Genomic DNA, 27,085 nt, shown 5'->3' on the forward strand with positions numbered 1-27,085 from the left:
TAACTGTAATCAAAATGGCCCTAAAACCCATCAACTCTGACTTTTCAGAGCCTGTCTCTTTTACAGGCTTATTAAAGGAGCAGCAGCATCACAGTAGACTGGTCCAAGAAGTAAAAGCCCATGGGATACAGGGTAATGTGTTGAATTGGATCCCAAGTTGGCTCAGTCACAGGAAAGAAAGGATAATGGTCAATGGTGGCCCTTGTGAATGGAAAGCTGTTACAAGTGGTGCTCTGCATGACTCAGTGTTGGGACCGCTGCTGTTTGTTTTATCCATTAATGATTTGGAGTTGAATATGATTGGCAAATTTGTGAAATTTACAAACAACACAAAAATTGGCCGTGTAGTGGATAGTGTGGTGGATAGCTGTATGCTCCTAAACTATATAGATGGTTTGGTGGAGTGGGCAGGGAAGTGGCAGATGGAGTTCAGCTCTGATAAGTGTCAGGGAACGTATTTTGGGAAATCAGACGGTAAATGAGAATATACTGAGAGGGGTAGGTGAAGTGAGAGATCTTAGTGTGTAAATGAACAGGTCCCGAAAGATAGATGGGGTTGTAAAGAAGGCACATGGAATGCTCTCCCTCATTTTGGATACAGGGGTGAATACAAAAGTAGGGAAATAACAATGAAACTATATGAGGCACTGTTGGCTACAACAGGAGTTGTGTGCAGTCGGGTCACCACATTACAGGAAGGACATCATTGCTGTGGAGAAAATGCAGAGGAGATTTACTAGAATGTTGCCAGAATTGTAGCTATCAGGAGAGATTGGAGTTGTATTCCTTGGAACAAAGGTGCCACGGCTAAGGAATACAGGGAGACCCCATATTTGCGAGTCCGGTTATAGCTGCTTACCGTGGTCCAAATATATCAAAGGGAATGTTCCCGAACCACGGAACAGGAGGTTGCCGGGAAGGCATATTTCCCATTTAAATTAATGGTTTTGCACCTATCTGCGGTTTTGCGTTTCCGCTGTAGGTCTTGGAATATATCCCCACTGGTATGGGGGGCCTACAGTACTAAATAGTGAGCTAGCTGATGAAGGAGGAGCACTCTGAAAGTGTGCACTTCCATATAAACCTGTTGAATCATAACCTGATGTTGCATGATTTTTAACTAACTTGTGAGAGGGAGACATTAGACAGGAGGAACCTGTTTACTTCGGCAGAGAGTTCAAAAACCAGGGATCGCTGATTCAAGCTCAGTGGTGTAGGATTAGATGATATGTGGAAATTTTTTTTTTAATGTAGAGAGCAGTGGGTATCTGTAATTCACTGCCTGATTTGGTGGTGCAGGCCGAGAACTTACATTTTTTGAAACAGAAATTCCCTGGAACTGCACCAAGTGTTGTAAACAGCAAGGTTATGGGCTGTGGCAGGAAGGTGGGATGAGAAAGGACACCTGGGTGTGTTGGCATTGGCATGGACAAGATGGGCTGAATGCCACCCCCCAACCCCACTGATGCTGTATTATTTTTATGATTCTTTAGTTATCAATGAGACCAGACCAGTCCTGCTGGGTGAATATGTAAATATATTTATCATATACAGAAAGTTACAGTTTGATAACTACACCCACACATTCACCAAGCAGGAACTGACAGGTATAGATCAATAACTAAACTCACATATCCACATACCCACTTGCATCAGGTGGCCCCATTCATGGAGCTGTATGGGTGTTGTTTAGTTTCGGAATCTCACTCAACTGGTGATAGAATTTAAAGAAAAAAGTGGACAAGGAGCAGCTCGGAGCAGGAGTGGAATCAGACCCGTGGTTCTGTTTAAATTGCTGGCTATAAACAACAAATCCTAATGATCATTAACTGAATGATACATTGATGTTGCCAATCACAACTGATGTTGATTTACAGGAGGTATCTCTTCTGTCTTCCTCCAGGCAAATACTCAAAGGACCAAGACAATGTAATATTCCCTCGGTACAGAGCCAAGTGTGACCAGCTGCTTCGAACAAACAGCAGGTATGTTACTGCTGTCAGAGCGAAGAACATCCTTTCCATCTGCCTCCATCACCACCCCTGGCAGTGTGTTCCACTCCTACGTTAAAAGAAACTGCACCTTCTGTCTCCTTTTGAACTTTCCCTGTCTCACCTTGTATGCATGCCCCTTAGTTTTACACATTTCAACTCTTGGAAAAAGATTCTGACCATCAACATTAAGCATGCATCTCATAATTTTATAGTCTTCTGGATGTAGGTTTGCTCACTGAGATGGAAGGTGTGCTTTGAGACATTTTTTAGGTAACATCATCAGTGCTTTGAGACATTTTGTAGGTAACATCATCAGTGAGCCTCCGGATGAAGCACTGGTGGTATGGCCCACTTTCTGTTTATATGTTTAGGTTTCCTTGGGTTGGTGATGTCATCTCCTGTGGTGATGTCATTTAGTGTTCATTTTCTCTAGGGGTGGTAAATGGGATCCAAGTCAATCTGTTTGTTGGAGTTCCAGTTGGACTTCTATTGTATGTCTCAATTTGACTTGTCCAAGGATGTCTCAGCCGAAGTGGTGTCCTTCCTCCATCTGTATGTAAGGAAACTAGTGAGAGTGGGTCATGTCTTTTTGTGGCTAGTTGATGTTCATGTATCCTGTTGGCTAGTTTTCTGCCTGTTTGTCCAATATAGTGGACACAAATAGAAAGTGGGCCATACCACCAGTGCTTCATCTGGAGGCTCACTGATAATGTTACCTAGTATGGTGACAAAACATCTGAAAATGAACCTTCCAGCTTAGCGAGAAAACCTAGATCCAGAACCTCAACCTGAGCTACGACTCTTTTCAAAATTCTACAGACTTCCATTAAGTCTGCCTTCAGTCTCTCTGCTCAGAAGAAAACTATTTGGGTTTTTCTAGCTTCTCTTTATAGCTCATACCCGCTAGACAACATTCTGGCAAACCTCTTCTGCACCATCTCTGAATCCTTCATGTCCTTCTTGTAATGTGCCAACCACAATTGAAAAATCGCGCAACACCAGATTATAGTCCAGCAGGTTCATTTGGAAGTACTAGCTTTCAGAGCGCTGCTCCTTTATCAGGTAGCTGTGAAACAGGATCATGAAGCACAGAATCTATCGCAAAAGATTATAGTGTCATGCAACTGAAATGATATTTTGAAGAAACCTAGATTGCTGTTCAGTATTTCATCTTTTAGAAAAGGTTGCAGGTTTCAGTTCATTAAACTTTTAAATCACATTCACAAGATAACGTCAGATTTTATTTAAAAAAGGGTGACATCTCAACTCAGACAATGTATTAAAGGTGTGAGGTTAGAGTCTGTCTGTATCCCAGTCTTGAGTCAGACTGGTTCTATCGCCAAAGTAGGAATATATAAAACATTACATGGATTGACTGCCTGCAGATTGTGCTCTTTTTGAGCAAAATACAATGCATCTGCAAACATAATTCTATAAATGCAAATTCTCCCCAGAGACTTGCATGTGTGCACTTGCGTGTGAGAGAGAGAGAGACAGAGAGCATTTGAGTGAGAGTCGATATGCGAATGTGTGTGGGTATGCTTGGTAAAGTGTGTGTATGAGTGTAGTAGAATATAAGCCTGTGAGAGGTTGTGTGTATGAGTGAGAGTGTGGGAGGTGCATGTATGTATGTATGAGGGAAAACGTGTGGATAAGAGAGGGTGTGTGTGTGTGTGTGTGTGTGTGTGTGTGTAGTGTGTGCGGAACCCAAGGTCTCAATTTGAGGTTGTCCTCTCAGGTTCTGAACTTGAGTAAAGATACTTTTAATGTGACAATTGAGGTGGAGGGTTGGTTTTCAGACTGGAGGCCTGTGACCAGTGGAGTGTCACAAGGATCTGTGCTGGGTCCTCTACTTTTTGTCATTTACATAAATGATTTGGATGCGAGCATAAGAGGTACAGTTAGTAAGTTTGCAGATGACACCAAAATTGGAGGTATAGTGGACAGCGAAGAAGGTTACCTCCGATTACAACAGGATCTTGATCAGATGGGCCAATGGGCCAAGAAGTGGCAGATGGAGTTGAATTCAGATAAATGTGAGGTACTATATTTTGGGAAAGCAAATCTTAGCAGGACTTATACACTTCATGGTAAGGTCCTAGGGAGTGTTACTGAACAAAGAGACCTTAGAGTGCAGGTTCATAGCTCCTTGAAAGTGGAGTTGCAGGTAGATAGGATCATGGTTAGCACTGCTGCCTCACAGCGCCAGAGACCTGGGTTCAATTCCCACCTCAGGCGACTGTCTGTGTGGTGTTTGCACATTCTCCCCGTGTCTGCGTGGGTTTCCTCCGGGTGCTCCAGTTTCCTCCCACAGTCCAAAGAGGTGCAGGTCAGGTGAATTGGCCAATCTAAATTGCCCATAGTGTTAGGTAAGGGGTAAATGTAGGGGTATGGGTGGGTTGCGCTTCGGCGGGGCGGTGTGGATTTGTTGGGCTGAAGGGCCTGTTTCCACACTGTAAGTAATCTAATCTAATCTAATCTAATGAAGAAGGTGTTTGGTATGCTTTCCTTTATTGGTCAGAGTATTGAGTACAGGAGTTGACAGGTCATGTTGCGGTTGTACAGGATATTGGTTAGACCATTGTTGGAATATTGTGTATAATTCTTTTCTCCTTCCTATCGAAAAGATGTTGTGAAACTTGAATGGGTTCAGAAAAGATTTACAAGAATGTAGCCAGGGTTGAAGGATTTGAACTATAGGGAGAGGCTGGGGCTGTTTTCCCTGGAGCGTTGGAGGCTAAGGGGTGCCCTTATAAAGGTTTACAAAAAAAAAACTATGTGTACAGTGCCAGACTGTACAAACACATCCACTTTCACTCATAGGAGCTGACTCCAGTGGCAATGGATAATACCTGTCAAGTAGCAGAAGTTTGAACAATGTAGTACTCTAACAGTTACAACAGGTGACATGTTTTAATTTAGATGACACAGAAGCACTGTGAAATACAATAACCACGAATAAGGAGCACGTTGATATCTAGTATCCGAGACTGAATAAATTACATTCTCACTCTCAGCCTGGTGCTGATGAACACACACAACATACACTTACATTCTGGTTGGGAACCAGAGTAATGCAGAAGCATTTCCACACTTTCTCAACATATGAAACACTGATTTATAAGGCATTGAACAAACCTCAAAGTGTATCAGATCATGACCTACAGACCTGGAAACACAAGGAGACATATAGACAATGTCGCTTGGATATAGACCAGTACCACCTGTAATGCAGATTGACAGCACAACAGAAAACTCACTCACACTCAGCCAGTTGATGGTGAAAGGGAGCAAAATGCAATTTAGGCCCACAATTACTTCCAGATATGGACAGTTATAAATTGACTAACCAAATTATTAATTGCTTCAGAAGATCATAATATTAGATGTTACATTATTGAAGTGCCCAGCAGCAACTGACAAAGACTACTGCACACACAAAATGTACAAAAAACCCCAAAGATTGAATACAATAAAATTCAGATTCCTGGCAAAGAAAAGTATTGAACCAACATTAATTCCTCAATCACAGGTTTAGCAACTATTGAACAAGTTTATCCTACACCCTGACTGAAAAAACGCAACTGAATGTAGAAAGAGAATGGCATCCATATACTCGACTTATCACTGCCAGAGCAAAACTGGCACTACAGGTATTCAAAGGCAGATAACTACAGAACTAATTTCCAATTGGCCTTTACACCGCGACACTGGCAGTGAGTGGATGAAGCTCAGAATCCCAATGAATAGTGGAAACTAGTATGGAATACAGATAAAGAATAGTGTCCCAATGCAGACACAATGAGCTGAATGGTGGTACCAATTCAGTGATTGTGTCATAAATCACAAAATGTGAAGAGATTAAGGCCCAATCTCAACACTTAAAAACTGCCATCACAGATTGAATCACAGCCATAGAGAATTTTTTTTCTCTACTTCATTCATGGGATGGGGGCATCACTGGCTAGACCAGCATTTATTGTCCATCCAAACAACCCATGCAGTACTTATGAGTCAACCACATTGCTATGGGTCTGGAGTCGCACATAGGCCAGACAAGGTAAGGATGGCAGATTCCTTCTTTCAAGGACATTATTGAACCAAATGAGATTTTTTCTGACGATCAACAAGGTATTCATGGACATCATTAGACTCTTAGAATATTATTGACGGCCAGAGAATTGAGCAACTTTGATATATAAGAGTAGAAATGACTGGAACTCATTGAGAACTTCACTCTCCCAGTCACACAGCCGAAACTGACATGTAAAGATCATGTCCTAAACTCTAATCTGGACAACCGAAACTGACAGTCATAGATTTATATCTGCTTTCTCATATAAACTTTGCAACAATTGAAAGGGCGAGAACTATAATCTCTCTCTCAAACACACACTCATACACGACAGGTAATGTTTGATAACTAGACTAACACCTTTGCATCGCAAATCCTGACAGGTACAGTATGATAAATGAATTTGCGCAAATATGAACAAAAAGCTGACAGATAGACATTAATAACTGCACTCTCAAATGCACAGAGCAGAATCTGACAAGGACAGGTTGGTAAACAACTCACTTGCAGGTGGCAGTAAATTTCAGGAAAAGGTTGATAACTACACTCTCATATTCACAAAGCAAAAGATGATTGATTATGCTCCCAATTTCAAATCATGTAAATTGATATGTACACTTTGATAACGACAGTTACATATTCACAGAGCAGAAACTGACAGAGATTAATAACAAAACAAAAATTGATGGAAAATCCACAGGCCTGGCAGCATTTATGCAGAGAAATCAGAGTTAACATTTTTGGTCTAGTGACTGTTCCTCAGAACTGATGGTAGCTAGGAAAATGCACACAATGTGATCTCATCTATGTTGGGGAAACTGAGTATAGAGTGGGTGTCCACTTTGCAGAACGCCAACATTCTGTCCAGAAAAAGACCCTGAGCTTCCAGTTGCCTGCCACTTCAACACACCACCCTGTGCCCTGACCAACATCTCTGTCTCGGGCTTTCTGCAGTACTCCAGCAAAGCTCAGTGCTAGCTAGAAGAATAGTACCTCATTTTCTGCTTGGGAACTCTACAGCCTTCTGGACTCAATACTGAGTTCAACAACTTTAGGGCTAGAGTTCTCCCAAGTCATTACCTTAACCCCACCCACCCGGCCTTGTCTGCTATTCTTCACCACCAATTGTTAGCCAGTAACAGTCCCTATTAATAGCTACTCGCCCTCCCAATCTGACAGTCACCCACTCCTTTGTCTATCCAACTGTTCTTCTCTCTCTTCGGACCTATTATTTACTCCTTGCCCTTCCATCCAACCTATCTTCTGCATAAAAGCAAATATTTTCCTAGCTACTATCAGTTCTGAGGAAGGGTTACTGGCTCGAAAATTTTAATTGAGTTCTGTCCACAAATGCAGTTAGAGTTGCTGAGCTGTTTAAGCAACTTCTGTTTCTGTGTTACAGCATCTGCAGTTGTTTTGGTTTTTATTTAGAGATGAACTATACTTTCTTACTCTGAGCAGAAACTGCCAGGTACAATTGATAACTACATTCACATGTTCACAGAAGAAAAGGCATTAGGCAAACATTGATAAATGCACTCAGATTTACATTAGAGCCTGACTAGGAAAGATTCTTAAATAACATTCACAAAGGGAAAACTGACAGGGACTGTTAAATACTAAATTCTCTCATTCACAGAGCAGAAACTGGCAGGTTTAAATTGACAGTTTCCCAAATACATTCACCAAGCAGATTTCATCAGGAGGCTATGGAAATTTAGCATGTCCATAAAGACTCTTCCAAATTTTTATAGTTACACCATAGAAAGCATCCTATCTGGATGTGTGTCACAGCGTGGTGTGGCTACTGTGCTGCCCAAGACCACCACAAACTATAGAGAGTTGTGAACATGGCCCAGTCCATCACAGAAACCAACCATCCATCCAAAGTCTCCATTTACACTTCCCCTGTCTCAGGAAAGCAACCAACATAATCAAAGACCATCCGACCCTGGTTATACTCTCCTCCACCCTCGTCTGTCAGGTGGAAAATACAGAAGGTTGAATATACCGTCCAACAGATTCAAGAACTGATTCTCCGCTGTTATTCGACTTTTGAATGGACCTCTCAAATTTTAATGTTAATCACTCTCTCTGCACCTTCTCTGCAGCATTAACACTTTACTCCAGATTCTGTTCTATTGCCCCAGTGCACTTTGTATGATATGATCTGCCTGTAAAGCAAACAAAACAATACTTTTCATTGTATCTCTGTACATGTGACAATAATAAATTGGATCAAATCAAATGGATAATTAAACTCATGTTAATTTAGCAGAATCTGAGAGGTACAGGCTGATAACTACACAACCTGAGAGGAAAAGATTAATAAATACTTGAACACTGACATTCCAGAACCTGACAGGGAAAGTTTGATACCTAAACTCTCACATTTACAAAGCAGACACTGATAGTGACAGATGAAAACTCAGCTCACACATTCACATAGCAGAAACTGGCAGGGATTGGCAATTACACAAACATGTTCACCACGTAGAAGCTGACAGGTACAGATTGACAGCTATATTTATGTATTCACACCGCAGAGTCTAAAAGGTACAGATTGACAATTACACTCTGAATTTGACAAAGAAGGAATTGACAGGTAGAGAATGATAACTGTATTCCCACATTCACATCGCTGAAACTGACAGCTACAGTTTGATTTTAAACGCTCCTATTCACAGCAGAATGTGATGGGTACTATTCAGTAGCTGTATTCATATATTAACAGGGAATTATCTGACAGGGACAGATTAGTATCGACTCTGATATTGACATAGTAGAAACAGATTGACAATGACACTCTGGAATCAAATAGCAAAACCTGACAGGTACTGTTTGATAATTGCACTCACATATTGATATCGCTAAAACCGACGGGTAGAGGTCAATACCTACATTCTCACAGAAGAAACTGACCAGTACAAATTGATGACTACATGTAATATTCATAGAGCAGATAGTGACACTCCTGTTCTCATAGCTGAAACTGACAGGTCGATAACTACACTCTCCGATATATAGCAGAGACTGCTCTGGAAAGATTAGTTAGTAAACTCTCACATTCACACGGCAGAAACTGACAGGTATAGATTGATAACTGAACTCACACATCCCCATCACAGAAACACACAGGGACCAATTCTATTTATTTAAAATGTATTTATCAACCAGTCCCTGCCAGTTTCTACTATGTGCATATGAGTTCAGTTAGCAATCTATACTTGTCAGTTTATGCGATGTGAATACATGAATGTAGTTATCAATCTGTCCCTATCAGTCTTTGCAATGTCAAAATATATTGACCAGAGAGTGACAGGGACAGATTAATAACTACTTTCACTCATACATTCGCACAGCTTATACTGACAGGTACAGTTTGATAACTACACTCCGATATTCACAGACCAGAAATTAACAGGAACATGTTGAAAACTGTACTCACACATTCACCTAGCAGGAACTAACAGGTATGGATTGATAAGTAAACTCTCCTATCCAGACATGCACTTGCATTGAGTAGTCCCATTTGTGAAGCTGTAGTGGTGTTGGTTAGTATCTGTTTCTCAGTGAATTGGTGTAGATTTCTACTGCTACAATCACCAGACAAAGAGCAACTTGGGCCAAGAATGGAGTCAGACCTGCAGTTCTGTTTGAATTGCTGGCTTGAAAGAAACACAGCCTAATGATTATAAAATGAATGTTACATTAAGTGAGTTTGACAGTATCAAACCTTTCAATGTTGATTGGCAGGAGATGTCTCTTCTCTCTTCCTCCAGACAATTACTTGAAGGACCAAGACAATGTAACATCCCCTCGGGACGAAGCCAAGTGTGATCAGTTCCTTCTAACAAACAGCAGGTATGTTATCACAGTCAGACTGAAGAATATACTTTCCACTGTCACAAAGCGATCTGAATTAGACACACATTAAGCTCAATTTCCAGAGAGAATTTTTCAAAGCAAGGGTGAAATACCACCAAGCAATTATAATTTTTTTTTATCTCTCTCCAATCTCAATTTCTATAAATGTTATCATTCACAACCGTCGAGTCATAGTATCTTGAAAGTGGAGTCACATGTAAACCAAATAGTGAAGGTGGTGTTTGGTATGCTTGCCTTGATTGGTCAGTACATTTGATCCTGGTCTCCCTGCTATAGCTTTGGAAAGATGTTGTAAGACTTGGAAGTGTTCAGAAAAGAAAAAAGCTGAAAATCTGGCATGATGGTGAATAGCCATGCCAACTTTTATAGGTGCGCTATCGAGAGTGTTTTGTCTGGATGTATCACTCCCTGGTATGGAGAGGTGGGGGGGTGGGGGGGGGGGGGCAACTATACCATTCAAGATCTGAGACAGTTCCAGAGAATGGTGAACTCTACCTGGAAATCACAAAGGCCAACCTCCTATCTATGGAATCCATCTACTAGGCCCGCTGTCAAGGAAAGGCCACCAGCATTCTTAAATATCCATCCCATCCTGGCAGTGCTTTTCTACAATCTTTACCAATGGGGAGAAGGTACAGAAGCCTGAATGCACGCACCAATCGGTTGTGAAACAGTTTCTACTCTATTGTTTTTAGAATACTGAGTGAACTCAAACTCTTAGCATTCGCCTGTGCCTGTGTTTTTGTTTTGCTGCTGTTTATATATTATTTACTTATTTATGCTATTTAACTGTGGTTTGCCTGTATTGCTCGCAAGACAGCTTTTCACTGTGCCTGGGTACATGTGACAACAAACTCAATTCAGAAGATTTATCAGGATGTTGCCAGGGTTAGAGGATTTGACCTACAGGGAGAGGCTGAATACGCTGGTGCTGTTTTCCCTGGAGCAGAGGCTGAGGGGTGACCTTATAGGGGTTTATAAAATCCTGAGGGGCATGGATAGGATAAATAGGAAAGCTCTTTTTCCTCGGGGAGGGGGGAGTTGCGAAATCCAGAGGGCATCAGTTTAGGATGTCAGGGGAAAGATTTGGAAGGGACCTAAAGGTTAAATCTTTCACGCAGAGGATGGTGCGTGTATGGAATGAGCTGCCAGAGGAAGTGGTGGAGGCTGATACAATTACAACAGTATCCAGTGGGTAAATGAATAGGAGGGATATGGGCTAAATGCTGGTAAATGGAACTTATCGGATATCTTCTCAGCATGGATGTGTTGGATTGAGAAGTTTATTTCTGTGATGTACATCTGTATCTATTTGATAATAGACGCTTTATTTCTGTTGACTTTAAATATTGCTTTAAGTCAGAGCAAGGTACGAATATTTAGATGTAAGGGAAAGAGGGCACTATAAGAGACCCTGATTTCTGGTTTACTTTCTAATGAGCAAATATTAACCACAAGCACCAATTGTGCATTTATTCTGTTTAATTTTTCTTGTTTTATTCCCTGCTACGATGACACTGTGTCTGGATGGTTGACAGGCTGGGAGATTGTGGGTTGGGCCTTGATTGACTGATTTACTGTTTTGTTATTCTGCAAGGTGTAATGGGGGGTCAAAGCTTCAGCAGAAATCCAGCAGAGCTGAGAATAGACAACACCTTACTCTGTGGGCACAGGGAGATCAACAGAGGACAGAGAAAACTGGACCTGAATCTGGGCTGACACCAGACTACCATGTCATCAATGCTTTAATTAGCAGTGCCTACCCTCTACGTTAACTTAGCTTCCCATTCGACTTGAATGCCACATACCCCCTCGATATTCAGGATTCAATCCTTGTCATCCTGAAGCCATGACTCTGTAAGGAGTCTCAGAGCATAATTCTCTTTAATGTGTGCAGTCCAATTCATTCACTTTTGTTACGATGCAGTACATGTTCAGCCACCACAGCTTTTAGTTCCAATGTTTGTGATTTTTGAATCCAGCTTCGATCGCTAGCACATTTATTCTCCTTGCCTCTGTCTGTCATTCTCTGACATTTATTTTCCTCATCACTACTTGCTCACCTGCCTTGATTTGGATTGGCCATAACTAAATTGCCACACTGCCCAGGGATGTGCAGGTTAGGTGGGTTAGCCGTGGGAAATACAGGGTTATAGTTTCATAGTAATCGAAGCAGGAGTAAGCCATTTGGCCTCTTGAGCCTGCTCGGCCATTCATTAAGATTGTGGCTGACCTATCCATAATCTCAGCTCCTCCTACCTGCATTATCCCGACTATCCTTAATTCCCCTACCATGCAAAAACCCATCCAACTGTGTCTTGAATCGACTTAATGAAGCTGCCTCTATTGCTTACTTGGGCAGAGAATTCCATAGATTCACTGCTGTCTGGGAAAAGCAGTTCCTCCCATCTCTGTTCCAAATCTATTCCCCCTAATTTAGGCCAATGTCTCCTCGTCCAGCCTCACTCACCAGCAGAAACAACTGGATAAGGTGGGAGAAGGTGGGGTTGGGTCAGTGTGGACCTGATGGGCTGAATGGCCTGATCCCACACTGTCATGCTTCTATGATTTACCACAGTTGTGTTTGCTCTGGGTCACAACACCCAGAACCTCCCACAGTGTGCAAATCGAAAGACAAGTCCCAACTTGCCCTCCCCTTTTTGTGTTACCTAACTGTTTAAATCATTTCTAGTGAATACAGCCCACGTCTCCCGCTGCTGCCAGTAAACTTTACAATGCTGATGAAACAATACCTGTTGTATTGAAAGTCATAACGCTTCTAACGATACAAGTTACAATGTCAGAGGCTGAAACAAATGAGCAGTTTAAAACAAATACCCACCTAACACTTCACTTACTACCGACAAACCTTAATGCACATCATCCCTACAGTGCAATGAATTCCCACTTTTCACAAAAATCCCAGATCTACTCACGCACTCAGTTGCTGTCTCACAAATGAAATATTTCACTGTAACTTTTTTTGCTCCCAGTAAGGGCAAAGCATCTTTGAAAGCTGCTCTGAAAGTCCAATGTTTACCACAACACTTCTTTTACCAAACACAATTAGAGTCAGACAGCACAGATATAGACCCTTTAGTCCAACTCATCCATGCCAACCAGATAGTATCATTTGTCAGCATTTCGCCCAAATCCCTCTAATCCCTGCCTGCTCCTGTACTCATCCAGATGTCATTTAAAATGTTACAATTGTACCAGCCTCCACCACTTCCTCTGGCAGTTCGTTCCATATATGCACCACCTTCAGGTTCCTTTTAAATCTTTCTGCTCACACCTCAAACCTATGCCTTCTAGTTTTGGACTCCCCTCCTCTGATCTTGGTTATTCACCCTATCCCTGCCCCTTATGAACTTCAGTAAGGTGGCCCATTATGATCTTCAATAAGTTCACCCCTCAGCCATCGATGCTCCAAGGAAAACACTCCTAGCCTATTCAGCCTCTCCCTATAGCTTAAAGTTTCCAATGCTGGCAACAGCCTTGTACATCTTTTGTTGAACCCTTTCAATGTTTTGCAACATCTTTCCTGCAGCAGGAAGACCAGAATTGAATGCAGTACTCCAAAAGTGGCCCAATCAAAATCCTGTACAGCCGCAACATGACATCCCAACTCCTGTACTGAATGCACTGTCCAACAAAGGCAAGCATTCCAAACGCCTTCTCCACTATCCTGTCTAACTGCGACTCCACATTCAAGGAAATATGAAGCTGCACTGTAATGTCGCTTTATTTTACGACATTCCCCATTAACTGTGTAAACCCTGCCCTGATTTGCCTTACCAAACTGCAACACCTCATATTTATCTAAATGAAACTGCATCTGCCACTCCTCCACCCATCAGCCCATCCGATCAATTCTAATTTGTAATCAAACTTTCTTTCCTCTTGCATTTACTACAAGCTGAAAATCTCCATCCCCCACACACTCCCTCCATTCTCACTTTGCTGAACCTAATCCCTGCTGTACCTCATCCTGTAGGGTCTGTTCATGCTTATTAACAGGCCCATACTCAGGAGGGATCTAATTAAAACTTACAGAATAAAGAACGGCCTCGATAGAGTGGATCTTGGGAAGATGTTTCCATCGGTAGGAGAGACTAGGACCTGAGACCACAGCCTTAAAGTATAAGGAAGATCTTTTGGAATGGATATAAGGAGAATCTTCTTCAGCCAGAGGAGTGGGGAATCGATGGAATTCATTGCCACAAGAGGCTGTGGAGGCCAGGTCACTGAGTATATTTAAGACTGAGATAGATTGGTTCTTGAGTGTCAAGGGGAATGATGGTTATGGGGAGAACGGTGTTGAGAAACTCATCAGCTATGATTGAATGGTAAATCAAACATGATGGGCTGAAAGGCCTAATTTCTGCTCCGATGTCTTATGATCTATTGCTGTCCTGGACACAGACTATGAGAAATGGGAGCAGGTGGAGGCCATTTGGTCTTTTGAGCCTGCACCAGCATTGAATAGATCATTATTACATATGAATATACCTACATTTAGAGGAATAGGCTGGAACTTTATTTCATTGGAGCATAGGAGGTTGCGAGGTGACCTTATGGAGGATTACAAACTCAGGAGGAGTAGTGTTGAGGTTAACAGGGGTGTCCTTTTCCTGGGTTGGAAGTTTCAAGATTAGGGAGCAAATTTTAAAGGTGTGGGGAGAAAGATTTTTAAAAGATATGTGGAACGCCAGTTCTTTCTGTTTACAGAGTGATTTGTCATTGAATGAATGTCCAGATGAACTGGTGGATGTAGGTACAGTTACAATATTTAAAAGACAGTATATTAACAAGAGGAATTGAGTTCCGAAGTGGGGATGTCTTCCTGCAGTCATTGAATATATTCAAAGCTGAGTTTATCTGATTTTTGAACAACAAAGAATCGATGCTTCTGGGGGAAGGCAAGAAAATGGTTTGAAGTCCAGTACAGAACGGTTACAGAGTCACACAGCACAGAAACAGACCTTTCAGTCTAACGTGTCCATGCTGACTATATTCTCAGACTAAACTAATCCCACGTACCAGTGTTCTGCAGCTCCTGGTGAACTTCTGCATTTGTGCACTACAGGTTGTCTATGATTGGCAGGAGAATCAGATTCCTTCCGGTACTCCATTGGTCCATGGAAAGAAGGTCGCTGGATGTTTCAGTGAAGAATGAGGAGAATGAGGATTTCACTGACACCGGTGAACAAGCGCAATATGACATGTGAAGATGCTGGTGTTACCGACAGATTTTAAATGTCCAAATGCCAACAGCAGAAAAAAAAATGGCTGGACCCGGAATCCAACCCCCCCCACCCTCCCCCACAGGGAGTCGACATTTTATTCCTTTTGCATTTTGTCTGGCTGCTCAACTTCTGTATGTCTTTTTCCCAGGGTAGAGGAGGTCCAAAACTGAAGGGGCATTGGTTGAGAGTAAAAGGGGAAAAAATTAAAAGGAACCTAAGGGGTGATGTTTTCACACAGAGGGTGGTACGTTTTTGGACTGAGCTGCCAGTAGAAGTGGTGGAGGCTGGTACAGTTCCAACATTTAAAAGGCATCTGGATGGATATGTGAACAAGAAGGGTTTAGAGGGATACGGGCCAAACGGGACTAAATTAATTTAAGATAGCTGATCCGCACGGAACGAAATGTTGGTTTCCATTCTCCTCAACCTTATGACACTATTTCTACATAGCCGGAACCAATTTCACAAGACTAGGAATAGATCAATCACCCCTTCCAGCCTGTCCTCAACTGTGTGGCCTAACGGCATATTTCAATGCAAGTTTCAGAAAGATGCCTGCAGCTTCCTAAAATAATTGAAAACACTTTCAGACTTTAGTCATGTTACTGAAGGTATCTTAGGTATTCTGAGTTTTAAGTGTCAGCAACCTCTCATGCACCCGTCTCCCAGGTAGAGTCATCACCGTCCATTCTCTCTCTCTCTCACTCATACACACACACACACACACACACACACACACACACAAGACTTGATACACCAATCAAGAGGCCTCAAGGCATTAGAAAGGAGGGGAGGATGGTTATGGGGTACAGGAGAGAGAATGGATGGAGGTGGAGGCAGGGGGCGGGGAAGAGAGAGAGAGAGGCGGGTGGGGGTAGAGAAAGACTTGGGGGACAGAGGGTGGTGGGGAAGAGAAAGACTGGCGGTGCAAAAAGTGGTGGGAAAGAGAATGAGGGGACATACAATGAGGAGCAGAGAGAATTGGGGGATTGCAGATTGTGAGGAGAGAGAGAAAACGGGGGAGGGCAAGGGATGGGGGTAAGAGAGAGAAAATGGACAGGAGGACAGAGGATGGGGGCAAAGAGAAAAAGTGGGAGGGCAGATGGTAGGGGAAGAAAATGGGGGAGCAGAGAGCGAGAATGTGGGCAAAGGATTGGGGGTGCAGAGGGTAAGGAGAGAGAGAGAATGGATAGAAGGTGGGGGGAGAGACAGCACAAATTGCATCTTCCCCAAGCCTGGTGTCAATGTCCCATGAATTGGAATCCACTCGTCCCACAGCAGACTTGGGGCAATCATTTCTCAATATAGCATCATATAATCTATGTAGGCCATTTGGCCCATCAAATTCACAGCGACCTTCCAAACAGCATCCCACCAATACCCTACAGCTCTGCAATTCCCTATGGCTAATCCACACTAATCTGCTCATCACTGGGCACTTTAGCACAGCCAATCCCCCCGACACTGCACATCTTTGGATTGTGGGAGGAAACCAGAGCACCCAGAGGTAACCCATGCAGACACAATGGGGAGAACATGCCAAAGTGCACACAGACAGGTGCCTCAGGGTGGAATCAAACTCAGGTCCCTGGCACTGTCAGGCAGCAGTGCTAACCGCTGAGCCAACTGTGCCACCCAGAGCTTTGAGGCTCTGCTTTGTCTTTGTAGCTTCTAACTTCTCATGTGCCCTCAGCAGAGGCTCCCTCCTCCTGACATTGTTGGACCATACCACAGCAACCTCCCTTTTCCACTTTTCAAGCACTGAGCACATGGATTCCTGAATCTTGCACCAGACGGACACTGATGCCATCTGGCCTCCTGCCAACTGCAGAGAACAGAGACAATCTGTCCCTTACCAGCACTTTCCCCTGCCCAAAATTGTTCTTACTCCCACCACCAGCCAGTTACCTCTTCCACGCTGCAATTCTCTCTCCGATCTCCTCTACCTGCCTGACTCATACTCACACCCTCCTGATCCTGTCCACTGACCCAATCAAAAGGCTCTGTGCAGTGGGGAATGACCATCTCCCGGAATAAAGTGTCCGGTTAACTTTCCCCATTTCCCCACAACATGTCTGCAGCCTGGCTTCCAGCTCCATCTCTCTGAGCCGAAGGTCCTCCGGATCACAGCATCCAGAACCTCCCACCTTCTGCAAAATGAAAGTCCCACCCTGCCCTCTCTACTGTGTTATGTAACTGTTTAATCATTTCCAGTGGCTGACCTGAGGCTGATAGCCAAGTTCAAAACCCATGAGGATGGCTTCAACTGGGACCTTGGGTTCATGTCACATCACAGATGACCTCACTACACTATACACTTTCTCACACACACTCACGCAGATCCTCTGTCATACACATGCTCATTCTCAAATAGACACACATATACACCACCCACACACAGGTTTATACCCCATCATGCACACACTTTACCAAACATGCACAGACGCAAACCTACTCGCTCTCTCTCTCTCTCTCACACACACATGCATGCACACACACCTATAAGTCGGGATTAATTTGCATTTACTGAGTTGTATTTTGCTCAAAAAGCAAAATCTGCAGTCAGTCCATATAATATTTTTTTTAAATTCCTACTTTGGAAGTAGAACCAGTTTGACTCAAGATTGGGATACACACAGACTCAAACCTGACACCTTTACTGCATTGTCCGAGCTGAGATGTCACTTCTTAAAAATAAAGTCTTAAGTTATGTTGAGAATGTGACTTGACGGAAGTTCTGGGAATTACATATTAATGAACTGAAACCTGCAACCCATTCTAAAAGATGAAAGACTTAACAGCAGTCTAGGTTTGTTCAATATATCATTTCAGTTGCATGAAGCTTTTGCAATAAATTCTGTGTCTTATGATCCTGCTCCACAGCTAGTGCTGCCAAATAAACCTGTTGGACTATAACCTGGTTATGTTGTGTGATTTTTAACTTTATCCACCCCAGTCCAACACAAGCTCCTCCACTTCATTTCTAATGAACACAGCCTACACCTCCTGGTGCTGCCAGTAAACTTTACAATGCTGATGAAACGATGCAGTACCCGCACTCCTGAAACATTTCCAATTTCTAACGATACTAGCCACTCATTCACTGCTACTTCTGATACATGATGTTGGAAACTTACTGCTGGAGTCTGAAAGAAATGAGCAGCTTTAAAAGAAGTACCTGTTAGATCAGAGATTTCAATGTACGACAGGAAGTTCAGGTAACCTTTATTGTGACCCAACTTTGTTCCTGCTTCAGATCTCCTCAGCAAAAAGGTGTACAAAAAGTAGCTTTAATGTTTAAACAGCTCAAGATCAAAGTGCACACACTCCCCACCTCACTTCCTTTATGATTGGTCAGCTCAGCAATTTCAACTATACACTGTATCCAAGTAAGTTTCTCCCCTTCCCTCATTTTCTTGGGGTGGCGGATGGGAGGGTGCAGTCAAGAGTCAACCACACTGCTGTGGGCCTGGAGTCACGCAATGGCTAGACCGGGGAAAGGATGCAGCTGGGATGACTGAGTGAATGCAACCCGCAATCGCAGTTTCCTTCCCTAAAAAGGGCATGAGTGATTTAGACATTTTTTCTTCCCCAAATTTGTTTTCATCATTCGATTCAGAACTGCGGATTTCTGCCCGAATTCCAACTCTACCATCTTGCACTGTGGGATTTGAACCCGCAAGTCCCCAGAGCTGGGTCAATTGTCCACCTAATGAACGGCATGAGGCCGTTGCTCCTTCAATCCCCTGCAATGGCCCGTGAACTCACTGGTACCTCCGTAGGTGGGAGGAGTGGATAAATCCCTTCCCACTTAGAGCAGGTGAGAGGGCTGTCCCTGGTATGGACCCGCTGGTGCATCTACAGGTTGGCCACCTGACTGAAGCCCTTCCTGCACACGGAGCAGGTGAACAGCTGCTCCCCAGTGTGGACCCGCTGGTGGGTCAGCAGGGCGGAAGAATTGATGGATGCCTTTCTGCACTCGGGCAGGTGAAAGGCCTCATCGCAGTGTGGTGTATCCGCTGGTGTATCCGCAGGTTGCCCACCTGACTGAATCCTTTCCCACACACGGAGCAGCTGAATGGCCTTTCTCCGGCGCGGACCCGCTGGTGGGTCAGCAGGGTGGAGGAGCAGTTAAAGCTCTCGCTGCACTCGGGGCAGGAGAATGGCCTGCCCCTGGTGTGGGGCTCCTGGTGCCTCATCAGGTTGGAGTATCGGGTAAAGGCCTTCCCACACTCAGGGCAGGTCAACGGCCTCTCCCCAGTGTGACTGCGTCGATGACTTTCCAGGGCAGATGGGACACGAAAGCTTTTCCCGCAGTCTCCACACTTCCATGGTTTCCCCATGGGCTGGGATTCCTCAGGTTTCTCCATATCTGAAGCTTCAGCTGTACACAAACGCGTGTACAGCCCCTTGCTGCCCTGAACCCCTCTTTCCAGGCTGTATAAATATTTCAGGTTCCACACTCAGTGTGCTGCAACACTGGGCTCTCTCACCCAGCTCCACTGATTCTGAAAACGTACTGAAACAGGAAACAAAAAGCTTTGCTCCATCTCACAGGATCATAGTCTAAAATCGTTGCAGTCCCAATGGATTGGAGTGACTTGCAGACATTGAAGTGAAAGCGGGAACTGCAGATGCTGGAAGGTCAGAATCGAAAAGTGTGTTGCTGGAAAAGCACAGCAGTTCAGGCAGCATCCCACAGAGGAGGAGAATCAGGCATAAGGCTTTCATCTGTTAATTCTGAAACATCCACCTTTAGATCTTCAAATACTCTGTAAGAAGAGATTACAAAACTCATCACTATCAGTTCAAAGTAGAAATTCAGAAAAAGCAATTCCAATTTCTGTGGAACGTTTCTTTCTTTTTTTATTCTGAAACATTGAAAGCACCATCCCACGTTCTCTTTCTCCCGCTCTGTTCTCACTCCACTCTAATTCTCCTGAAGGTGCTGATTCAGGATCTTACAGGGGCAGAAAAGCAAAAACGTCAAGACTGGCATCTCTTTGAATTTTGGATAACTCCATCTGAAATGTTAACATCTTTCACAACATTGGGATACTGCTGAGATTAAGCGGGCCTGATTTTGGGAGGCAAAAACAAGTGTGTAAATTCAGGATGAATCTGCAATGCAGATTCTTGAGAAACAACCGTACACAAAATAGTTAACATCCCTGGGAAGGGGATTGAGGTGGGTGAATAAGACATCAATGCATTGACACTGACACCAGAGAGAAACTGAACATACAAACATGCCAAACGTTAGTGGCAAGCCAGAGCCATAGAGATATCCTAACCTAATCTTGTCCCATTGGCCCATATCCCCCTAAACCATTCCTTTTCGTATACCTATCCAGATGCCTTTTAAATGTCACAATTTTACCAGCATCCACGACTTCCTCTGGCAGCTGATACTTCACATAGACCACCCTCTGAATGAAAATGTTGCCCCTGAGGTCACTTTTAGAACTCCCACCCCCGCCATCACCCTAAATCTATTACCCTCTACTTCTGTACTCCACCACCAAGATGGAGGATTGAGTTATGGGGAGAGGTTGAATAGCTGGGGCTGTTTTCCCTGGAGAGTTGAAGACCCGAGGGGTGCTCTCATAGGCGTTTATAAAATCATGAGGGGCATGGATAGGATAAATAGACAAAGTATTTTTCCCTGAGGTGGGGGGAGTCCAGAACTAGAGAGCATAGAATGACGGTGAGCGGGGAAAGATACAAAAGGGACCTAAGGGTTGACATTTTCACACAGAGTGGTGAATGTATGGAATGAGCTGCCAGAGGAAGTGCTGGAGGATCATACAATTGCAACATTTAAAAGGCATCTGGATGGGTATATGAATCGGATAGATTTAGAGGGATATGGGCCAAGTGCTGGCAAATGGGACTAGATTATTTTGGGATAACTGTTCAGCATAGACTAGTTGGACTGAAGGGTCTGTTTACATGCTGTACATCTCTATGACTCTAAATGTCTCTCGGGTCACCCCTCAGCCTCCGGTGCCCTAGGGAAAACAGCCTCAGCATATTCACCTCAAATCCTCAAACCTTGTATATCTTTTCTGAACTCTTTCAAGTTACACGATATCCTGAACTGGAGCAATGGGAGACAGAGCGAAGGTGACATGAGACCAGGAGGGTGCAGGGAAGGTAAGGACACTGTTTAAATTCTTACTTTCGGAGCCCTCAGCCTTTTTCCTGTTCGGGAGCAGCAGGAGAAGGAGCGAAGGTGACATGAGACCAGGAGGGTGCAGGGAAGGTAAGGACACTGTTTAAATTCTTACTTTCGCAGCCCTCAGCCTTTTTCCTGTTCGGGAGCAGCGGGAGAAGGAGCGAAGGTGACGTGGAGACCAGGAGGGTGCTGGGAAGGTAAGGACTTAGTATGTATTTTGGGCAGCGGCTAAACCCGAGATACTACACATGTAGTATCTCCCTCCCGCACCATCCCTCCTCCGCTAACCAGAAGAAAAAGACTCTGTAAGATAAGGTTTTATTTTCCCCTTTCTTTTCTTTCATATATTTAAGTGCATTGTTTGGTTAGTTATTTGATTTAAAGCTAAGGTTTACAATGGCAGAGGACCTCAGACCCGTGGCATGTGCCTCTTGCTTGACGTGGGAGCTCAGGCAACTTGTGGACGTTCCTGACTTCTTCCAAGAAGTGTGTTCAGCTGTAGCTCTTGTTTGACCGCATGATGGCTCTGGAGCTGCGGATGGACTCACTTTGGAGCATCCACAATGCTGAGGAAAGCGTGGATAGCATGTTTAGTGAACTGGTCACACAGCAAGTTAGAATTGCTGAGGGAGACAGTGAATGGCAGAAAAAGAGTAGGAAGGCAGTGCATGTGTACCCTGCTGTCAGGATACTGGTGAAGGAGATGGCTCACCAGGAGAGGGCAGTAGTTGCCAAGATTATGGCACGTGGCGAGAAAACGACTCGTAAGGCCATAGTATTAGGGGATGCAATTGTAAGGGGAGTAGATAGGCGGTTCTGTGGCCGAAAATGGGACTCCTGGATGGTATGTTGCCTCGCAGGTGCATTGGGTTAGGGATGTCACGGATCGGCTGCAGAGCATTCTAAAAGGGGAGAGTGAACAGCCAGTTGTTTTGATGCATATAGGCACCAGCAATATACATGAAAAAAGAGATGAGGTCCTGAAAGTAGAATTCAAGGAGCTAGGAGAGAAGTTAAAAAGGAGGACCGCAATGGTAGTGATCTCGGGATTACCACCAGTGCCACTGTTAGCCAGCATAGAAAAGAAAGAATAGGCAGGATAAACACATGACTTGAGGGATGGTGTAGGAGGGAGGGGTTTAGATTTGTCGGACATCGGGAGCAGTTCTGGGAAAGGTGGGACTATTACAAATTGGACAGTCGACATCTGAATCAGACTGGAGCTAATGTCCTTGGGGGAACTAATGTCCTTGGGGGAGTTTTTGCTACTGCTGTTGGGGAGGTGTTAAAAAAATGTGGAAGGGGCAGGGAACCAGAAGAGAAGACAAGTAGGCAGCGAGGTGGAAACTGGAGACTGTAGGAATCATGAAGATAGAATCAATAAGGGGAAGAGTAGGCAGAGAGCAGATGAACGCAAAAGAACTGGTGGCCTGAAGTGCATATACTTCAATGCAAGGAGTATAGTGGATAAGGCAGATGAACTTCGGGCTTGGATTGGTGCCTGGGAGTATGGCGTTATTGCAATCACAGAGACTTGTTTGAGGGAGGGGCATGATTGGCAACTAAATGTTCCAGGACATAGATGCTTTGACAGGACAGGGAGGAAAGTAAAAGTTGGGGGGGGGGGGGGAGTGGGGGGAGGTGGGGGAGTTGCATTGCTGGTCAGGGATGATATCACGGCTGTGCTAAAGGAGGACACTATGGAGGGCTTGAGTAGTGAGGCATTATGGGTGGCGCTGAGAAATAAGAAGGGTGACGTTACATTGTTGGGGCTGTATTACAGGCCTCCCAACAGTTAGCGTGAGGTAGAAGAACAAAGAGGTAAACAGATTATGGAAAGATGCAAAGGCAACAGGGTGGTGGTGATGGGAGATTTTAATTTTCCCAACATTGACTGGGACACACTTTATGTCAGAAGTCTGGATGGGGCGGAATTTTTAAGAAGCATCCAGCAGAGTTTTCTGGAGCAATATGTCAACAATCCGACGTGGGAAGGGGCCATATTGGATTTGGTATTAGGGAATGAACCAGGCCAGGTGAGATAAGTTATGCTGGGGGGTTCCTTTGGGAATAGTGACCACAATTCTGTAAGTTTTTGAATACTGGTAGACGAAGATGAGAGTGGTCCTATGGGAAGATTACTAAACTGAGCAATGCCAATTATATCAAAATTAGGCAGAAGCTGGGAAATGGGGATTGAACACAGCTATTTGAAGAGAAGTCCACATTTTATATGTGGGAGGCGTTCACAGATAGGTTGAAGATCGTGCATGATAGGCATGTCCCATTGAAAGCAAAGGATAGGAAAGGCAAGATTCGTGAACCGTGGATGACAGGAGAAATCGTATGACTAGCCAAGAGGAAAAGGGAAGCATAGATAAAGTCCAGGCAGCTAAAAACAGAACGGGCCCTGGAGGAATATCGGGAGACTCTGACCAGTCTTAAGCGAGGAATCAAGCGGGATAAAAGGGGTCATGAAATAGCTATAGTGAGCAGGATTAAGGAGAGTCCCAAAGCCTTTAATTCTTATATAAGAAACAAGCTGGTAACTAGGGAAAGGATTGGTCCACTAAAGGATCATGAAGGAAGGCTGTGTGTCGAACCTGAGAGAATGGGTGAGATTCTGAATGATTACTTTGCACCAGTGTTCTCTGGGGAGGGGGACATGATGAGTGTTGAGATTAGACACAGGAGTTTGATTACTCAGGATCACGTTGACATAAATAAGGAAGACCTTCGGGTAGGCTAGACGTTTTTAAGGTGGACAAATCCCCAGGACCAGATTGGATTTTTCCATGTTGCTGAGGGAGGTGGGAGACAAAATAGCTGGGGCCTTGACAGTTATTTTTGTAGCACCCTTAAACACAAGTGAGGTGCCACAGGACTGGAAGGTTGCTCATGTTGTTCCCCCTGTACAAGAAGGGATATTCCGGGTAACTACAGATTAATGTGCCTGACGTCAGTGTGGGAAAGTTGTTGAAGAAGGTACCGAGGGATAAAATCTATTTATATTTGGAAAATAATGGGCTGATCAGTGATAAATAACATGGTTTTGTGTGGGAGAGATTGTGCCTTACCAACTTAATAGAGTTCTTTGAGGAAGTGACCAAGTTGTTAGATGAAGGAAGGGTTCTACATGTCATATACATGGACTTTAGTAAGGCGTTTGATGCATAAATCGAGAAAGTGAAGTCAATAGTGTGCAGGGTGTTCTTGCTAGGTGGATAAAGAACTGGTTGAGCAACTGGAGACAGAGAGAAGTAGTTGAAGGCAGTTTCTTGAAATGGAGAAAGGTGACCAGCAGTATTCCAGAGGGATCAGTGCTGGGGCCACTGTTGTTTGTGATACATAAATGATCTGTAAATGGGCACTGTTGGTATGATCAGCAAGTTTGTAGATGACATAAAGATTGGTGGAGTAACAGAAAGCAGAGGTGACTGTCAAAGAATACAGGAGAATATAGATAAACTGGAGAGTTATGTGGAGAAGTGGCAGATGGAGTTCAATCCAGGTAAATGTGAGGTGATGCATTTTGGGAAGTCTAATTCTAGAGCAAATTATACAGTAATTGGAAGAGCCTTGGGAAAAGTTGATGAGCAGAGAGGTCTGGGAGTTCAGGTCCACTGTACCCAGAATGTTGCTGCACAGGTGGGTAGAGTGGTCAAGAATGAATATGGTGTGCTTGCCTTTGTTGGTCAGGGTATTAAGTATAAGAGCTGGTAGGTCATGTTAAAATTGAACACGACATTGGTTCGGCCGCATTTAGAATGCTGTGCAGAGTTCTGGTCGCCACATTACCAAAAGGATGTGGATGCTTTGGAGAGGGTGCAGAGTAGTTTACGAGGATGTTGCCTGGTATGGAAGGTGCTAGCTATGAAGAGAGGTTGAGTAGGTTAGGTTTGTTTTCATTAGAAAAAAGGAGGTTGAGGGGGAACCTGATTGAGGTTGACAAAATCATGAAGGGTATAGGCAGGGTAGATAGAGATAGCTTTCAAGGTGAGAGGTGAAAAGTTTAAGTGGGATACATGCAGCAAGATCTTTACACAGAGGGTGGTAGATGCCTGGAACGCGTTGCCTGCAGAAGCAGTGGAGGCAGGCATGGTAGATTCATTTATGATGCTTCTGGACAGATGCATGAGTATGTGGGGAGCTAGGGATTCTTAGGAATTGGGCGACAGCTTTAGGCAGTGGATTTGGATCGGCTCAGGCTTGCAGGGCAGAAGGGCATGTTCCTGGGATGTAAATTTTCTTTGTTCTTTATCCTTCCGATGGGGAGGCAGACCAGAATTGCACACAATGTTCCAAGGGTGATCTAACCAATGTCCTGCACAGCCTCAACATAACCTTCCTTCTCCTCTATTCAGAGGATTGGGAAAGTTCTCAAAACTTAGAAAAGACAATCGCGAAAGAATGGAGGGAAAAACCGAAATTATGAGGATCAGATTGGAAGCATCAACGCCTCGGGGCGAGGGGGGGGGGGGGGGGGGGGTGGGGGGTGGAAATGGAGGAAGAAAACAGAATGTGGTGGAGACAAGGCGGAGGAAGAACAGAAGAAATACCGTTGCAGCCAGCTTGACGATGCAATGAGGGATATTGCATGCACTTTTAACCGTTGTATTTAGTTGTGGGGACCGTGTGCATTTTAAAAGTAAATAAAGAAAAGATCTCTCCCCCTCCCCTTCCCAATTTCTGTCCTTCTGTCCCTCCTCACCCCGGTAATTAACCTGAGTTTGCAGAGTCTGCACCCTCCCTGAGATTGTCCCCTTCTCTCTCTCTGCTTCCCACGTCGAGGATTTGCCCAGAGGAGGGAGCTTCACTCTGAAACTGACAAAGCTACTTCCGCGTTGTGACGTCATAACAGGGCGAGGTCGACGGCGGAACCCGCACTGCGTCTGCTCTGGACGGCCGGACGGCTGGTCCGCACTGCGCCTGCGTTGCACTGCTGTGTAGGAGGAGGGTAGAGTACAGTTTGCAAAAATCCCTTCCTTTCAGAGAAATCCAACAATGTAGAAGCAGGTCATTCGGCCCAACAAGTGCACACCGACCATCCGGAGGGTTACCCACAGAGACGCATTTCCCTACCCCTCTGCATTTATCCCTGACTAATGCACCCAACCGACACAGCCCTGGAAACTATCGGTAATTTAGCATGGCAAACCACAATAACCCGCACATGTGTTATTTCGCACAACCAATATATCATAACCAGCACATCCTTGGGCACTATGGGTAATTTAGCACGACCAATTCACTCTAACCCGCACATCCTGGTCAGTATTGATAGTCTCAGAGAGTAAAGTCAATCAAGAAAACGTCTGTTTGAGCATAGAACTTTGTTTCGTTGTAGCTGCTTCTCTAAGTACTCAGCGGTTATTTTTTATTCCGGGTACAGTGGACCTGAACTCCCAGACCTCTCTGCTCATCAACTTTTCCCAAGGCTCTTCCAATTACTGTATAATTTGCTCTAGAATTAGACTTCCCAAAATGCATCACCTCACATTTACCTAGATTGAACTCCATCTGCCACTTCTCCACATAACTCTCCAGTTTATCTATATTGTCGTGTATTCTTTGACAGTCACCTATGCTTTCTGTTACTCCACCAATCTTTATGTCATCTGCAAACTTGCTGATCATACCAACAGTGCCCATTTCCAGATCATTTATGTACCACAAACAACAGTGGCCCCAGCACTGATCC

General features: G+C 44.1%; 1 protein-coding gene and 1 long non-coding RNA gene across 7 annotated transcripts in view; one reads left to right on the plus strand and one right to left on the minus strand.

Moving 5' to 3' along the window:
- LOC140470774 (uncharacterized) overlaps positions 1-15,281 on the plus strand; it is a 28,623-nt gene extending 13,342 nt beyond the window's left edge. For 2 of the 3 annotated variants that reach the window (XR_011956679.1, XR_011956681.1), the window contains exons 3-5: positions 1,904-1,985; positions 9,852-9,933; positions 15,047-15,281. This is a non-coding gene — a long non-coding RNA (uncharacterized lncRNA). Of the gene's footprint in view, positions 1-1,903; positions 1,986-9,825; positions 9,934-15,046 lie in introns of all 3 variants that reach the window. The other variant, XR_011956680.1, reaches the window with a different exon arrangement.
- LOC140470724 (histone H2B 1/2-like) overlaps positions 1-27,085 on the minus strand; it is a 698,799-nt gene that overhangs the window by 296,063 nt on the left and 375,651 nt on the right. The gene's annotated exons all lie outside the window — the stretch shown is intronic.

This window comes from Chiloscyllium punctatum, chromosome 52, assembly GCF_047496795.1.
Source record: "Chiloscyllium punctatum isolate Juve2018m chromosome 52, sChiPun1.3, whole genome shotgun sequence".
Classification (NCBI taxonomy): Eukaryota; Metazoa; Chordata; class Chondrichthyes; order Orectolobiformes; family Hemiscylliidae; genus Chiloscyllium; species Chiloscyllium punctatum.